The following is a 14,930-nucleotide window of genomic DNA, read 5'->3' on the forward strand; positions in this document are numbered from 1 at the left end:
GAGCTGGGGTCACCCCCAACTTGGACGTGGGCCTCAGGGCACAGCGACATGAAGGAGCACTGGCTGGTCCCGGGACAGGTTGGGGGGGGGGGGGCATCGATAAGTAGATAACACTGCCCCTTAAAAGAGGAGCCTCCCAAAGTGGAAAGACACTGCAGACTGAGGAGCGTGTGGGGTTCCTCTGGTTCAGCTCTAAAGCCCTCTACCCCCCGGTTGGCAAAGGTGGGTCCGCCATTTGGACATCCAGTCACATGTTCTAACAGTCTCTAAGTTAGAAACACGGCTGGAAAACAAGCATTTTTTTTTTTTTTAAACCCATATAGAAATACATTTGTGGAAGCTCTTCTCTGCTACAGAATGACAGAGTGCGTTTCCAGATGTGGAGTATCCTGCTCAGGTGTTACAGGGTCCCATGACTCTCAAGTCAGATTAGCCAAGTCCTGCATCTGTCCCATGCATTCCACAGCTTCTCCTTTTTTATTGACCTCCACGTGTACCAAACTACACGGTCCCGTGTTCTGTATCGAACACCAGGAATTCGTAGGAAACAAGAGATTGGCCTTCCCCTCCACCCCCAGGCACTCACACACCAGCAGACAATCACTGTTACTATACACTCGCAATAATCTACGAATGACTCCCAGAGAGGGGGTGCATGTGTGGAGGGGACCTGTGGGAGCCATGAAAACAGAGGGCGTCTCAAGGACGACCTGAGAGCCTCATTAAGCCGAGACCAGAAGTGTGAGAGTCACCATGCAAGTCACAGCAGGAACAGAGATGCACTTCTGGGCATGTCACATGTCTTATAACAATCTAGGAGGTTAAGTTCACCCTGATCCCCATTCTACAGATGCCCACACAGCTTAAGAGAAGTTAGGTAACGGCCCAAGGAAGTGGCAGAAGCAGGATTTGAACCAAGGGGTGGGACCCCTGGCCGGCATTCTCTAATTCCCCTGCGTCAGGCACAGTCGAGGGAACACCAAAACAAGCAGATGCTCACAGCCAAGTGTGAGGCCCATAACCTGCCGGCAACACAAGCAGCCGAACTCACAGGAGGAACCGGAGGACCCCAGTAGAAGAGAGCAAGGTGATGGGGGGAACATTCTGGAAAGAGAAAGCAGCAAATGTTTAGGCTCAGGTGTGTGCACAGTCACGCAAGCAGGCACACACACGTCCGTGAGAGAGAGAGAGAAAAAGAGAGGGACTTTGCCAGCCACGCCACATTAAAGAAACTGAACTTTTTCCTAGGCCATGGGAAGCCACTGACGGACTTTAGACGGATTAATGAGATGATCAGATTTGTTTGTTTGACATGTTGCTCTGGCTGCAGCGTGCACAATGGATGGGAAGGCAGTGAAGGGTTGGAAGAAGCCAAGTCGAGAAATGACGGCCAGGACCGAGGAGGAGCAGGGGGCGTACAACCAATGTCGGGAATTGCATTCTGCCCAGGAGGCAAGGTCGGCAGAGCTTGGTGACTGATTGGATGCGGGGTGTCGTGTGGGTGCAAGCGAGGAAGATGTTTTCTGACGGAGCGGCAGGATGTGGACGATCAGGCTTAGATATGTTCATTAGGCACTCAGACGTGCAGCTCTCGGGCTCAGGAACCAGATCTGCTCTGAAGATAAAGTTTTAGGAGTCACCAATATACACAAAGCAATTGGACTGTGGGAGTTGCAACATGACTGCGATGTTACGAATACCCCGTGTCTTTAACAGGAGTCTTTTTGATAGTTATAAGTAAGGCACGTTCTCGCCCACTGGAATAGAAGCTGCATGAGGACAGGGGTGCGTCTTGCCTTGTTCTGCAATTATTCTCCAGTGAGTGGCAGTAAATATCCCATAAATATTGTGCAATAAAAGAACTTTCTAAAATAAGTTACAAAAATAAGCCAGGAAGGGAGTTGTTTAGTTTTTTGGTGTACCAAAGACTTTAAAATTTGAATATCCCTCAGTGCCCTCGAGACACATTACGTGAGATAAGGAAACAAGCATGGTCCTTCCCGCCTTCTTCAGCTGCTGCGCACACTTCTGCAGCGTCACGGTTTATAACATTTATCTTCTGTCCTTGACTCAATTGTAGTTTTTCTTGCTTTGTTAACGAAGGTTGCGTCTAAATTTTTAAACCCGAAAACAACATCTATAATAAAACTGTTATTGCACGCAGGCACCTGCGTGGCTCAGTCGGTTAAGCATCTGACTCTTGATCTTGGCTCAGGTCATGATCTCGCAGATCCTGGGTTCGAGCCCCACATCCAGTTCGCCACTGACAGCTCAGAGCCTGCTTGGGATTCTGTCTCTCCTTCTGTCTACCCCTCTCACCTGCTTGTGCTCTCTACCTCAAGATAAGTAAATAGACTTTAAAAACAATACTATTATTGCATAAATATCGCCCACTACAGCACTGAGAAATGTGACTGCGCTCATAAAAAAAAAAGCCAGTGTAGCAACTGGACCGAAGGCCACTAACCAACTCTGTGCTGCCCAAAGAAGGATGTTCCACACGTCAAGATCAAACGTGCTGTCTTCTCTTGAATGACATCAGCTGCTCTGAATCGTGCCGCGTCTCAGCTTGCTCCATATTTAAACTATAAATTTCTTATAAAATGTTTATTTTTTCTCACAATTTCTATTACCTTTCTTGTCTTGTGATTAACAGGAGACGTATGTGCTTGTCTTATCAAGAAAATCTTCTAGGTTTCTTAATCATCCAGTGTCTGTGACAGAAAGCCCTTTCTTAGGGAAGCCATTCTTTTTTGGGCCCTATGCTTACCTAGACTCATTTGGACCAACTGCTTTCTAAGACTGCCACTCAACCATCATCCTAGGGCCACTTTTCCTTATATTCCTGGGTTAATTCTACCATTTCTCAGATTCCCACTTTTTTTCCTTTGAGATTTTTTTGTGTCAATTTTGCTATCATTATATCTCAGCCACGTTAGCATCCTCTCTGCCCCCAGAAAATACCCAAACTGCTCCTACTTTATGGCCTCTGCACGGCTCTTGCCCTGTGTTGAACGGTCCTCCCTCATCCCCTGCCTGAGATCCTTCTAGAGCTTGTTCCCTTGTACGACCCGACTCAGGTTTCAATGTTACCCCGTCACTGAGCTCCGCCCCCCGCCCCCCGCCCCCACTCTAAACAAACAAATAAAAACAACCTGCCAGCCATACTCCATTAAAACTGTTTCTTTTATTTTCAACATAGCACTCTCACTTCCTGATATTTTCTGGTTTTATTCACTTATTTATTACCTGTTCCTCTCCATTAAAATGCCAGGTCCAAGAGAGCAGGATTTTCTTTTGTCTCATCTGCTGGGAAACCTTGGCCCCTACAGCAGCGACAGACATGGTTGAAAGAATTTGTGGAAGGCCACATCCATATATAACACCCAAATTTCTTCTACGCGGTCATCTGACATGGTAGAAGAGAGGCCAGAACCTCAACTCTTAACTCTTCTGAAATCTTGCTAACTGAAGCTATAAGCTCTCAGATGGAACCGGAGCTATAAATCAGTGCAACAAGCTGCTAGAGGACTCGGGGAGATGTTTCAAGAAAAATAGATTAGATGGTGGTCACAGCCAACTCACCGGCTTTTTTTCAGGTGAGAGCGTATGTAAGCTAAAGGGGAGAGACAAGTTGTTGGGTTTGCTCTCAGAAATACAGAAGACTAGATATGGTGAAAATCCTTCCACTGCAAAACCCTGATGTGTTGGATGAACTGTGATAGTAAACAAATTGATGAACTCTCCAGATAATAAGGGAAATTCCCGTATTTAACATAAAGTAAGATAAGACAAAACAAAATAAGCCATGAACAAACAAGTAAGAGGTTCAAAAGCTGGGGCTGCCGGGGAAACAAATGCCAACACAGGGACTCTAAAGCAGAGGTTGGCAAACTACAGTATGCAGGCGAACCACCCGCTTTTGTAAATAGCTTTTTTTTTTTTAAGTTTATTTTATTATTTATTTTGAGAGAGGGCACAAGCAGGGAGGGGCAAAGGGAGAAGGAGAGAGAATCCCAAGCAGGCTCTGTGCTGTCAGCACAGAGCCCGATGCTGGGCTTGATCTCACAAACCATGAGATCATGACCTGAGCCGAAATCAAGAGTCAGATACTCAACCAACTGAGCCACCCAGGAGCCCCTTTTGTAAATAGTTTTATTGACAAATGGCCACGCCTATTTACTTATGTATCCAGCAGAGTTCAGTAGTTGCAACAGAGACCATATGGCTTGTAAGCCTAAAATATTTCTTATCTGATCCTTTAAGAAAACCTTCAATGGTTGTGCAGGGAAATGGGGTCTTTGGGCCTGCGCAAAATAGAGATGAACTTGAGTCTCAGATAAGCTTGTACCTTCAAAGGAGCTTATGGTCCAGGAAAAGGGTGGACTAGAAAAACATGCTTCCTGGCAAAATAAGTCAGAAGGAAATCTGTTCCTACCATAGGTCCAGGTGGATCATATTATCAATAATAGTAATAATAATAATAATAATAATAATAAAAGACTAATAATGGTTTCCCTGGGAATGTATAACTATGTGCTCCTGTCCCATGAATCTCAGGTTCAATATTTCATTACTCACCTAATCTTGAAAATCCCAAAGAAAACAAGTTAAAGCAATCCCCATTTGGTAACACCTGTGTGCCTGGCAGATAAAAATGCAAATCCACGCCAGAGCAAAGCCTTCTTAACCCAGTCATGTGAGGATCCTCACAGCTTACGTTCAATGAAATATGTTAAAAAAAATTTTTTTAATGTTTATATATTTTTAAGAGAGAGAGACAGACAAAGCACGAATTGGGGAGGAGCAGAGAGAGGGGGAGACACAGAATCCAAAGCAGGCTCCAGGCTCCGAGGTGTCAGCACAGAGCCCGACGCGGGGCTTGAACCCACGAACCATGAGATCATGACCTGAGCCAAAGTCGGACATTTAACCAACTGAGCCACCAAGGTGCCCCCATTAAATATGTTTTTAAAAAGAGAAAAAAATTTACCAAACCACAAAGTAACCAACCACCATAAGTGAGAGTCAGCAAAAGCATGATTTAAACCTCCAAAACTTCAATACTGGAATTATCAGGTATAGAACATAAAAGAACTACGTATGAAATGTCGAAAGAAATATATGATAGAAAAGGAACAAGGAAAAGAGGGCTATCAAAAGTGACCAAAAAAAGATTTGACAAAGAACTAAACAGAACCTGTAGAAATTGAAATTTAAAAAATATACAATTAGGGGCACCTGGGTGGCTCAGTCGGTTAAGCGTCCGACTTTAGCTCAGGTCGTGATCTCACGGTTCGTGAGTTCAAGCCCTGCATCAGGCTCTGTGCTGACAGCTCAGAGCCTGGAGCCTGCTTCAGATTCTGTGTCTCATTCTCTCTCTGCCCCTCCCCCGCTTGTGCTCTGTCTCTCTCTGTCTCCCCAAAATAAATAAATGTAAAATATATATATATATGTATATATATAATTAAAGCTACATATATTAAAATGTGTGTGTGTGTGTGTGTGTGTGTGTGTGTGTGTGTGTGTACTAACAGATAGGTGAACCAGGCAAATAGATGTGACGGAAGATAGGATTAGTAAACTGAAGACAGAGCCAAAATAAATAAATAAATAAATAAATAAATAAATAAATACTTAGAATGTAGCATAAAAAAGATAAGAAAATAGAAAACAGAACAAGAAAGAGAGGAAAGAACAAGCCTTTCTAACGTAGTTCCAGAGTTACACAAGAAAGAAGAAAAGGAATGAAAGAGAGAAACCTTGTTCGAAGAGATAATAGCTAAGAAAATGCCAGATCTAATGAAAACCATGAGTCGTCAGGGATAGGAAGTATAATACATCTGAAGCAGGGGAAATGTTTGCTCAACGATCACACACACAGGGCACACCGTGTGAAACTGCAAAGCACCAAAGCTGAAGAGAAAATCTTGAAAGCAACAAGAAAGAAAGGACAGCTTACCTACCGCAGAGTGACTGTGGTCTGACAGTGGACTTACAACGGAAACAATGAAGCCAAAAGCCAGTGGAACCATGTTTTCAAAAGATGGAAAGAAAGAACTGTCCATCTGGAACTGTGTTCTCAGAAATAGTATCTTTCAAGAATGATATGGAAACAAAAAACTGGTGGCCAGACAAAAACGAATATAGTTTACAATGTACAGACTCATCAAGGGAGCATCTAAAGGGACCAGATGAGAGGCGCCTGCGTGGCTCAGAAAGTTAGGCGTCTGACTCTTGATTTCAGCTCAGGTCGTGATCTCACATCACGGTTCATGAGTTCAAGCCCTGCATTGGGCTCTGTGCTGAGAGCATGGAGTCTACCTGGGATTCCCTCTCTCCCACTCTCACTGCCCCTCGCCCATGCTCGCTCTCTCTCTCTCTCTCTCTCTCTCTCTCTCTCAAAAATAAATAAATAAACTTTAGAAGAACAAAATGATCCTAAAAGAATGCTCTGGAATAGAACAAGAAATGCTGAGTTGAATTGCTTGGGAAGATAGAGAGGATTTTGAGACCAGAGAAGAAAGGGTAACAAGAAAGCTGGCCAAAACAAGAAACGATTTGTGGGAGTCAAAATGAATGTCTCATAGGATGTTTTATTATGTTTTTGCGGTGTGGAATATATTGTGAATTCTCCCTTTTCAATTTCTACCGTATCTTCATCACAATACACCTCTCTCTTAAGTACTGTGTAGCACTGAATTTCTCTCTCAAGATAGGATTAGGAGCCAGATATATGCTCAACCTGTGAGCAAGGCAGGAACAGGGTTACTTATCCATGAAGTGTTGGTAGGGGAGAGGGCACTCTAGATGTGGTCCGAGCCCCGATGACCTCAACCTGAGTATTTTCTGGAAGAATCTAATGGTATTATTTCCCACAGTGCACTATCGTGGCTTTTTTCTCCATACCACTCATCATGAGCACAAGAGATTACTTACCAGGCTGGAGTGTGGAGGAAAGGAAGCATCCTTCTTATCTTGAAAGTTAGGGCAGCACCCCCATTTTCACCCCACTCAGTCCTCAGTGTTGATGACTGGTTCTAAGCACGACCTTAAGGGAAAAGGGAAATCAGAAAAGTCACATTTACTGAGTACCCCCATGACCAGGCACTTTGTGCCACTCTTAACCCATGTTCTGTCATGTAGCCCTCAAATATAAAGTCTACCTGGTCTACAAGACACGGGTGGCCATTATGTGAGCACACAGGGGTGTGGAGAAGGGTGCAGCCACAGTGAGCTAGGCCCTATGGATTTGGAAATAAATTTGCACCTAATAATTACATTATAAAATCAATACATAATGGATGAGATCAATGATCTAAGAAGGCTTCTAAATAGTGGCAACCAGACTGTTACCTAAATCAGGAGTCAACAAAACTACGGTCTGTAGGCCGAACCCAGCTACCTATCTGGAACACAGTCATGCTCGTTCATTTACAAGTGACCTCTGCTCTTGTCCCGTGACGGCAGAGTTGACGCATTGTCACAGAGAAGGCAGGCAAGGAACGAGAAAGCAGCGAGGAAAGAGGACGGGAGGAAATAGTGCCCACATGGCAACCAGGGTCCCCCAATATGTGATGTAGGTGTCCTAAGCCCCCACCTTCCCCTGTTGCTTCTGTTCCCTTTCCTTTCTGTCCAAAATAGGTTCTTCATAGAAAGTGTTTGTCAACCCTCAGCCTAACTAACAGTATTAACATATTTAGAGAAAAAAAAAAAAAAATCAGAAAGGTCAGTGAATGTTAAAGAAATCAAGAAAACTGAGAAAGCTTTAAAAATCAAGAAAACTAAATCAAAAAAATTAAAAATCAAGGGATGCCTGGGTGGCTCAGTCAGTTGAGCGTCTGACTTCGGCTCAGGTCATGATCTCACAGCTTGTGAGTTCAAGTCCCGCGTCGGACTCTGTGCTGACAGCTCAGAGCCTGGAACCTGCTTTGGATTCTGTGTCTCCCTCTCTCTCTACCCCTAACCCACGGGCATTCTGTCTCTGTCTCTCTCAAAAATGAAGAAAACATTTTAAAAAAGTAAAAATCAAGAAAAAAAATACAGGAAATTAAAGCCAGATGTGCCCCTGCAAGTACTAACTTTCGACATTAGCTTGATGAAGGCCCAGGGTTAGCAAGTCCCGGTAGGACCTATCGCAAAATGGATGCATCAGGTTAAAATAGCATATCAGTAGTTGTTACAGCACCTTTTATCGAGCACCTCTGTATGCCAGGCATTGTACTTAAGCGCTTTACATACATTATTTAACGTAATACACAAAGCAAAACTATTAATGAGTGGGTGCTGTCTCCATTTTAGAGGAGAAAAAATATGAGGTTCAGAGAGGTGAAGTGACTTTCCCAAGCCTCCACTGTAAGTGGAAAAGCCCAAGTCTTGCACCTCCTGCCTCCAAAACTCCTAGCCACTATCTTATACAGTCATTAATATTCTACCGTGATACCCAACAAGGAAACGTCGATTTGGTTAGCCCTACATCTGCAGCACCTAGCCCAAAGCCTAGCACGTCTTAGGTGATCGGACGTCTTTTGTCGAATATGTGAAAATCTCATGCTCACCCACCAAGGTTTTTATTACAGTTTGGCTTCCCATGTAGTTGCCTACATGGGAAGAGTGAATCAAACGGAGAATTCAAGTCCTTGTGCCTCTTGCCAGCTCACTGTACCCCACTATCAAGCAAAATGCATGCAATTTCATTTCTAATGAGTCATTTATGAAGTTGGTTAGTGGAAGTCAATCCCTGAGCCACAGGGCCTGTCTGCGCATCAGCACCCGCGGACCTCCAGGGACCGGCCAGAAGACAGCCCGTCTCCTTGTGTATTGCTGTGAGCTCTCAACAGGGGGACTAAGAAACAAAAGACTCAACCGCCAAGGCCACCTCGAGAATAGGAGCAAAGCTGGGATTCAAAACCCGACCTTTCTGACTCCAGATCCAATGCTGTTCCTTCTTCTGCCACATCTTCTCTTTCGTATGACAAAATGTTTACAATCTTTCATTTTCTTTAACAACTCAAGAAATCCAAATTTATTTTAGGAAAAAATCAACATAATAAATGAGGAAAAAGAAAAAAAATACACATAACCCCTCTCGCAGAGATGATCTATTAATATTCTAGGTATATTTTTCCAGAGTTTTTCTTACGCATGCCTATTTTAACCAAAAATGCAATTGTACTGTCTTATAATCTGCTCTGGCCTCTAATAGAGTGTGAATATTTTATGACAATCTAGATGTACACATAATCATTTTTAATGTCATCTTGTATTGATTGTATTGTATTGATTGTATTTATTGTATTGATGTGCCAAAATTTGGTTAACAAAAATCTCACTGTCAGATACTGAGTTTGTCTTGGTTTTTTGAGCTTATAATCTAACGCGTCTACTTTAAGCAATTCCCCCAACTCTAACCCTCATCTTCACCTGATCTCTGTCTCAGAGGCTGGTGTGAAATCCTACAACATCAGTGTATTAGCAGTGATAATCACAACGCCTCCGTTTCTGAGTCCAGAATTGATGCGAAGTAGACAGGTGTTCCAAACAGCATCTTTATTACTGGCGAGTCAGAATTGAACACCACCGTTTAGTGATGGCCCCCGATGGGTCTTCCTAATGGAAGACCAAGTCTAGACCTGAAGACAGCCCAAACCACGGCCTCGTACCCTCCGCATGACAAGCACACAGCAAGCAGCAGGCCTGGCCTCTCAGCCCTAGAGCAGGGAGGGCATGGAACATGCCAGAAAATCTTCAAGAGTGGAAAAGCGCTAAGATGCCATGCTGGCTTCTCTCAGTCTCACCAATCAGATCAAAACCTCCCACACCCAGGCTGAGGTAAGGATGAGGAAGGCCTGAGGGAAGAGGCTGGGAAAGGATGAGGAAGGCCTGAGGGAAGAGGCTGGGAAGATCATTCCAGCACAAGTGCCCACATTTGATGATACATAGACGCCAACGCCCGCCTCTCCTCCTGCTGCCTCCTCTTCGTCTTTCTCTTCCCTGCCCTCAATTCTGAGGTGGGGATCGCTCCCCGTGGCTTTCCCATATATCACAAGCCTGTTAGAAGGCCATAACCACAAAACTAAGCATTTGCTTTGACCACGGCCACTGTCTCAGCCCTGGTCAGAATCATCAGTCTGCAGAAGGCACGTGGTTTTGTCTGGACATGAGTCATTCTTAGTAATCCTAAGAGTGGAGGAACTCTGCAGGAGCCCGGTTCTCTCCTGTGAACTGAGGCACAGAGGTCCCTGCCTCCGTCCCTTCGAAGCGGATTCCAAAACGTTCTGACCGCCTTTGGAGCTCCACAGGGCCCTGCAGCTCCGCGGCCCCCTGCGCTCTCCAGGAGACCACAAAGACGCCCACCCTGAATTTGTACTCCAGCTGCCTCGTCTGAGACAACAAGCGTGGTCAGCGGGTCCAATCCTTGCTTGTGGCCTTGGACAAGGCATGTGGATCTGAACCATGGCGTCCTCATCTGCAAAATGTGGCCAACAAGCCCCTTTCGGAGACCTTCGAAGCTGGCTTGGCAGGCAGGCCCACCCTTGCAGGCTCCCCGAGTCACTCCCAGGCGCCCCTGCTTCTTTCCCCCTCTTTATTTGCATGTGCAGCTCCCCTGTGGCACTTTCACACCCTTATCTCCACTCCCGCCTGCCTCACCTGTCCAGAAGGTCCTCCAGGGCAGGGAGCTTGAATCTTTGTTCCCCGTCTCCAGACTCAGTGCCTGGCACGTTGACCTGCCTCCAACGACCAGTAAGGGGAACGGGAAAGGGGAATGTGTTCAAACCACGGCAATCTGAGTTCTGGAAATCCATGAGCTTTATCCCTGTTAGTGTCTCTAACTCTCCAAGCACAAAAATCTTACCTCTTAGACTGAAAACTGCCCCTTCAGGGTACGGGGACACAAACCATGGCAACTCAGCAGGAAGCTTTGTGTGTGCGGCCCCCGCTGTTGCTTGATCAGCAGCTCTCCGCCCGGATTACCGAGAATCTGGAGCGGGAGTGTCTGCCCTGGAGCCCCGGGTCATGTGTGTGCACAATCAGTAGCCTCTCCAATACAAACAACCCTGGAAAGACAATACCAGTTTGTTCCAAAGAGAGAGGAATTCTAAGCAGTTGCCATTTCCTGGATGACTGCGTATTCTTTACCCTGGAAACATGAACAGTCTGAACAGAATTTATTCAAAAACATCTTTCCCCCTCGTTTCAAATTGAGGGGGTCAGCGTTACCTCTGACCAGTTCTTGATGGCGATATTGGAAACAGGGAGGCTTCTGTTTGATGTCTCAGTACTACCCCTCCAAGGAGTATGCAAATTCAAGCATAAAAACCAGAAATGGGAGTACACAGAAGAAGGCCGAATACATGCATGGTTTCCCAGGCGAACTGTAGGTATAATTACTACCACTGATCAGTCTCATTGTGCAAATGATTTTGCATGTAACATGCAGACTTTAAAAAAAAAAAAAAAAAACTTGAATATCAGGCTAAGGAGGAAAAACACTGTGGCCTTTTATAGTAAGGGAAAGTGTGTCCCTAAGGAAATAATGAAGGCCCCAGTTGCTCAAATCTTACAAAAGAGACTGTACAAAGCTCCCCCAAAAATACTGTGGGGAATAATTCTGTTAGCTGGGGAATTGGCTAGATGATCTAATAGGCCTTTGCCCTCACTCTAATTTCTATGATTCATGTGTGACTTATTTAATTGTTACCATCTATTGCAGATATATAAAAGAATGCTTTTATTCTAAAAAAAAAAAAAAAATCTAAATTCAAATCATCTTTAATATCACACTAAGTTCTTACTCCCGTCACCCTTCAGAACATTGACATATTAACTTTTTGACCTACGCTGAACCCTCCTGCTACCTCCCAGGATACAAAAAGTACATCTGCTGTGCCTCGGGGTGTAACGGGGAGCCCCCATCCCACAGCACATTGAAAACAGGTTCGGGAGAACTAAGGGTTAAGTGAATTCCCCCAGGAATTCCAATCTGTTGCAGGCTGCTAATTCAGAAGCTGCCTGGGGCCTAGGTGTAACCACAGCTAGGAAAACAATGCCTAACTGCCTTATCCTCCACAGCATTTAGCATTTATCATGGTCAGAAAACCACCTGTTACTTGGGAGAGATTCAAAAGAATCCTGAGCCATAATTAAAGCAATAATGAATAAAAACATATTGTGAATCGCTACCCAAACCCCAGGCAGATGTGTTATTTAACTGTGGGCTTGATCTGTGCTATTAATTTGGAATTAAAAATAACAGACAAGAGAACATACACCAAACCAAGACCCTGCCTGCCCTGGGTTTTGTTTTCTTTCAAGCCCTTGACAGTTGTGGTTAGTAACCCATAACAAGCAGAGCTGTTCTGGCAAACCTGAGGGGTGTCTGGCAGCTGACAGCCAATCAGAATCCAACGAACCACTGACAGCCAATCAGAATCCAAGGAACCACTGGATCCCTGTGACTGCCCAATGAGATTGGAAGAGGTGGGCAAGCGGCAGGTTTGGGGTGGGGGAAGAGGGCTTTCCATCCTCCCACACTGCTGAGGGCTCTCTTATTCAGGGGCCTTTAACCCCACCCAAGGCAACAGCTGATCCTGTACCCCCAGAGGAACACACACACCTGCCTACTCAGATCCCACCAGGAGATGCGCCAGGAATTTCACTGGGAAACATCTGAAAACACATTTCTCCAGCTGTCAGCAGCACGGCAATTAAACACAGAAACTGACATGGAGGGGTCAGTGACAGGGAGGGGTCAGTGTGTACTTGCAAGTTCTGTTTGGCAGCTATTGGTTTGCTTTAAGACTTTGATTCCATCTCTTGAAACTCCTGCGAAATCTTCCGAGAGAAACGTGCTCCGGAGAGGGTGAAGCGAAGGGCAGTGGGGGTGGGAAGTTCAGAAAAGAGGGGCAAAGCAATTTTGTGGCACGCGGGTGTTCCTAACTTTGTATTAAAGATTGCTCTTAGAAGAATTCAGAATTCGGTTGACAGATCTATGCAAATGTGTGAAAAGTGGAAAAAGACAAGCTGGCGTTCATTTCAGAAGTTGAAGGCATCACTTTGATTTGCAATGATCTTCAATCTACCTCTTTCACTGCAAAGAAACAGTGCAAAGAAAGGAGCCCCAAATGTCATGAAATAAAGCCTGCCAATGTTCTGTTGGCATATATTTTAATTCTTGAACAATTACCCTGCCATATACATTTATTCTTGAATTTTATATATTGACACACTAAATTTTGAAGCTGAAAGAGAAAATGACACGTGTAAATACCCCCAAAAGGAGAACTGACTTACTTTAAAATATAGTCTACTAGTGTGTGTGTGTGTGTGTGTGTGTGTGTGTGTGCGTGTGTGTACGTGCACGCGCGCGCGTGTGCGTGAGCAAGTGCTGCAAAAAATCTGTAAAAATTGCAAGGTATTGCTGGTTTATTGCAGTTGGCTTAATGTTACTCTCCAAGACTTGAATATACATGTTCGTGCCCTGAAAATATTTTGAGTAAGTGTTTTCTGGGATAGACTATCATCTATATTTAGGACATGATCTCTAAAATAGCTAAAATAGGGGCGCCTGGGTGGCGCAGTCGGTTAAGCGTCGGACTTCAGCCAGGTCACCATCTCGCGGTCCGCGAGTTCGAGCCCCGCATCGGGCTCTGGGCTGATGGCTCGGAGCCTGGAGCCTGTTTCCAATTCTGTGTCTCCCTCTCTCTCTGCCCCTCCCCCGTTCATGCTCTGTCTCTCTCTGTCCCAAAAATGAATAAACGTTGAAAAAAAAAATTTTTTTTAAATAAATAAACAAATAAAATAGCTAAAATAAGTTGCATTAATGTGAATTTGTAGTTGAGAATGGCCTTTATGTGGCCGCAATCATATTACCGCCCTTCAATGGCTCCCCATTGCCTTTCAAATTAATTACAAACTGTCATTCAAAGCTGCCCAAATATGGCCCCAAACACCTTTCCTGTTTTCACCTTTCATTATTCTACAAACTTCATACCAGCCACAGATGACTCCTGGAAGCTTTACACAACCTGCTTATTTTTTTTTTTTATCTCTATGCCTTTGCTCACCCCATTTTCTCCTCGGAAAATGCCCTTCCAAATGGATCCCAGTTGAGATCTCATCCCAAAGACCATGTCCTGTTTGCCATGATATGTCTCAGTCCACTGTATCCCCAGCATCTACCACAATGACCGGCAAAGGGTAGAGTCGCAACACGCATGGAATGCATGGGTTTTCATATCCTTTACAAAACTTAGTCCTTTAATTAAGCCTTTTCTGCTCCCTTTTTCTACTGGACCCCAGTTTGTTGTGTTGGATTCTTTTGCGTGACTTCCTATACTCTGTATCACAGTTACCAGGCATACCTCGATCTATTGCATTTTGCAATATTTATTGCGCTTCATGAATATTGCATTTTTCACAAACTGAAGGTTTGTGGCAACCCTGGGTCGAGCAAGTCTATCGGCACCATTTTTCCAACAGCATTTGCTCACTTCATGTCTCTGTGTCATATTTTGATAATTCTTGCAATCTTGCAAACTTTTTCATTATCATTATATTATGCCGACCTGTGATCAGTGATTATAATTCACTGAAAGCTCAAATGATGGTTGCCATTTTTTAGCAATATTTTTCAGTTATGGATACTGTTTTTTTAGACCTAATGCTATTGCATGCCTAACAGGCTGCAGTATAGTGTAAACATAACTTTTACATGCACTGGGAAACCAAACAATTCATTTAACTTGCTCTGTTGTGATGTTCACTTTGTTGCAGTATTCACTTTACTGCCCTAGTCTGGAACCAGCCCACAGTACCTCCAAGGTATGCCTGCACTTGTCTACTCCTCCTCTCTCTGGCCCTTCTCTCTAGCACCCCCACCCCCGGTAGTCTCCTTGTCTTGCTGACTCCGTGCTAAAGCTATTAATTTA

The 14,930-nt window shown here is 44.5% G+C and overlaps 1 long non-coding RNA gene across 1 annotated transcript; it reads right to left on the reverse strand.

Annotated features, from left to right (window-relative positions):
• Positions 1–454: 454 nt before the first annotated feature.
• LOC123586199 lies at positions 455–11,133 on the reverse strand. The gene is made up of 4 exons (XR_006706671.1): positions 10,856–11,133; positions 6,940–7,051; positions 3,250–3,326; positions 455–1,615 (listed from the first exon to the last, which is right to left on the reverse strand). It is a non-coding gene; the product is annotated as an uncharacterized LOC123586199 (long non-coding RNA).
• Between the last annotated feature and the right edge of the window lie 3,797 nt (positions 11,134–14,930).

This window comes from Leopardus geoffroyi, chromosome C3 (assembly GCF_018350155.1).
Source record: "Leopardus geoffroyi isolate Oge1 chromosome C3, O.geoffroyi_Oge1_pat1.0, whole genome shotgun sequence".
NCBI classification, from domain to species: Eukaryota; Metazoa; Chordata; class Mammalia; order Carnivora; family Felidae; genus Leopardus; species Leopardus geoffroyi.